Raw genomic sequence first — 3,219 nt, 5'->3', positions numbered from 1 at the left:
CCAATGCACAGCAAAAAAGCTGGAAAACAGATACCACAGTAGAGGCCCTACAACAGTGTGTCCTTTGCTTCGTTCGGGTCAGTAGGCTTTCTGATGATGTGACTACCTTCTAGAATTCTGAAGCCTGGATGTGGCTTTACCCTGTGGCCTTGGGTGACTAAACTCCACTGCCACCAATCTGAAAAAAAAAAAAAAAAAGAAAGAGAAAAAGAAAAGAAAAGAAAAGAAAAGAAAAGAAAAAAATCTGGTAGTATTGCCACAAGGACTAAGTAAAACACGTGGAAAACTTCTTGGGAGGTGAAAATACTGAGTAAATGTTAGTTTATCTAATTTTCCAGAAGAGTCCGGGCAGTAGATGTGACAGAAGTTTTCTCTGAATTAAAATCTTTTCCGTTGGCATCTCCCTCCGTAGTCCCCAGCTTTGGCACGCGCCTTCCACAGGTGGAACCAACTGTGATGCTGATTAAAACCCCCCACCCGCCCCGTAGCTGAAATCGGTGGTGAGCTTTGCTGGCCCCGCCGGCCCCACAGGGAAGGGCTTTGAGCCTTTGGAGCAGACAGGCCGATGCAGGGGGCAACTCCCTGCCGGCCCCTCAGAGGAGGCTCCCGGCAGCATGGGGTTCTGTTTAGGGAAGCCGGTTCCCTGTCTGGGCAGATGGCCTGCAGGGACGGGGCTCGGCTGATCTGGTTTCAACTAATTCTATTAAATGGAAAGTTCTGTAGAGCAGATTCCTTCGCAAGCCTCTGTCCACATGGTGATTTAATCGAGTAAATTAAAACATGGTTGCTCTCTGTCCCCCTTGTTTTTTGCGGTGGTGGCCCGGTAGGGAATCCAGTGGGGAGGAGGGGAGGCCCTGCTTGTGTAGGGGCTTTGGCTGCAGGCTGTGTCGGGAGCCCTTGGGGGCGTAGACAAAGCTCTGGAAAGGCAACACGGGACCTGCAGAGTTTTAGGCTAGGGCAGTAGGTTTTAAGAGTGACTTCTAGCAATTCATTAACCCCCTCAAGGTGCTGATAGCGGCTGAGCAAGGTCTCCCAGGAAAGTGGTATTAACCAAAAGCAAGCCGAGGAAGACAACCTAGGAGCCAAGAGGAAGGAGACTCTGTGTTCCGGGAACTGCAGGAGGGAGCCTGGGCAGGGGTGTGGCTGTGGGTGGGCGGAGGTATCTATGTGACATCTCACATCCTGGGAGGATGGGTACCTGTTTTCCTTTTCATTCCCCTAGAAACGTTTCTTTCCCTCTACCCGGCTGTGATCATGCGCCTGCTCTGCCCATGCTATTGGGAGTCTCATCTCCCCGATAGCAGACACACTATCATTCTTCTCTGTGGCTTTCGCATCTCTGGTCTTAAGGATTAGAACGTTGTACAATCATGCTCTCACCATCTGTGGGACAGACAGAGCAAAGGAGAGGTGGTGGGCCACAAATTCTGATCATTTGGGCCCCCCTTTCCTCTCTTGTGACTTCCAAGGACATCCACTGGCTCCTCCAGCTCTCTCAGGCAGAGCTGGAGATGGGCTGTACTTGTGAGAAGCACCAGGGCTTGTCATTTCTCCCTGCCACTTGTAAGACAGAGAGTTTCCGTCTGTGTTCAGTTTGCACCGTGTTTCCAGCTGTGTTCAGTTTGCACCGTGTTTCCAGCTAAAACACACTGCCCTTCCTCAGCTGGGCATGGCGGCTTGCACCTTCAATCCCAGCACTCTGGCGGCAGAGGCAGGCAGATCTCTGTGTTGGAGGCCAGCCTGGTCTACAGAGTGAGTTCTAGGAGTCCTGTGAGTAGCCAGGCAAACATTAGGGGGCACCTCCATTTTGTGAATGATGGTAGCTTTCACAAGCACTGGAGCCCAGCTTCATACCTATCTGTGCAGTCTTCTGAGTTAGGCATCCCCAGGACTGAATGGTTTGTTAAGGACCCAGGACAGGAGACAGAAGAGAGGTCTAGAGTCAGGATAGGATGGATCCCTAGACATAGCTGCAGGTAGAGAAATTGGGCTCAACAGCCCTCCCCTTCTGTCATACCCTTTAAGCCCTGGATATCCTCCAGAGCCTTTCTGTGGGGTTGGCTGATAACCAGGCTGCCAGGAATCAGGAAGAGTGTAGCCAGACTTGAGGTGGGTTCTTCCCACAGAGGCAGTGTCTCCTGAGAGCTGCTGGCACCTCATCTTCAGCAACCCCGCCCCCACCACCCCCAACTACCTCCTGGCTGTGAGGATGCTGAGGAGGGACCGCAGCATCTTTAGGGAATCAGGATGACTCAGCTCTTCTGGGAGACACTCTAAACATGGCTGCCCATGCTCTCTCCTGCTGGGGTTCACCTGCTGAGTCACAGGGGCTCAGCTACCTCCTTCCACTATCAGACCCCTGAAGCATGCTTTGATTGTATATCCTGCCATTTAAGGGTCACTCAGGCAGACAGTCTTGCCAGCCTGTTCCAGATTGCCACCCGCCATTCAGCAACCTTCTGCTCTTCCCGGTAGCAAAGGTGTTTTCTTGAGAATGTACATGGTGTTCATGCATGCATGGCTTGCAAGTATATATTCTGTTGAAGCCTGAGGTCAATACTGGGAGTCGTCACCAATGTTCTCCATCTTACAAATTGAGGAAGGTTCTCTCTCACGGAATCCACGGCTAGCTGTTAGGTTGTCAGCTTGTTCAGCAGATTATCTCTGCCTTCTGGGCTCCCAGATGAGGGGTGGCTGCCACACATACCTGGTGTGTTTGTGGGGAGTTGGATTTAAGTTCTGGTGCTCATGCTTGAATGCTCTGCCCAATGTGGCATCTTGACATCTCCAGTGTGTGCACTGGGTTGTCCTGCACAGGGAGCCAGGGAACATCCATGGCTTCAGGCATACCTCTCCTGAGCCATATGATTGGATGAGAACATACCCAGGACCCTGCCTGGATGGTTAAGTTCCTGCACATTCTTAACAAATAAGCTGGGATGCAGTATTTAGTTATGACTGTGTGGCCCTTAGAAGAAAATCACCAAGCAAAAAAAGCAAGACACTACTAGATGGTAGCAGGTCAGGAGTCAGGAGACAGTCTGTTCAAGGACTTCATCCCCGTGTGACCTCAGGGCCCTGGAGCAGTGTGAACCAAAAAAAAGGAAGAACTGCTCTACATAAGCCAAGACCCTGAGCAGCTGGGGGACAGGTAACACACAGAATCAAGACCAATGGGCTTCCACAGAGGGAAGAGGACTTGATTTCAAAGGGGTCCAA

At 51.3% G+C, this 3,219-nt stretch overlaps 1 annotated feature.

Annotated features, from left to right (window-relative positions):
- Positions 270-1,657: an enhancer, noted in NCBI's record as "VISTA enhancer mm427". NCBI's record gives its function as "enhancer in: nose[4/4] | facial mesenchyme[4/4]" and the evidence as "EXISTENCE:transgenic organism evidence [ECO:0001131][PMID:17130149]".

Source organism: Mus musculus, chromosome 5 (genome assembly GCF_000001635.26).
Source record: "Mus musculus strain C57BL/6J chromosome 5, GRCm38.p6 C57BL/6J".
In the NCBI taxonomy this organism is placed as follows: Eukaryota; Metazoa; Chordata; class Mammalia; order Rodentia; family Muridae; genus Mus; species Mus musculus.
This window is presented reverse-complemented; position numbering and strand designations above follow the sequence as displayed.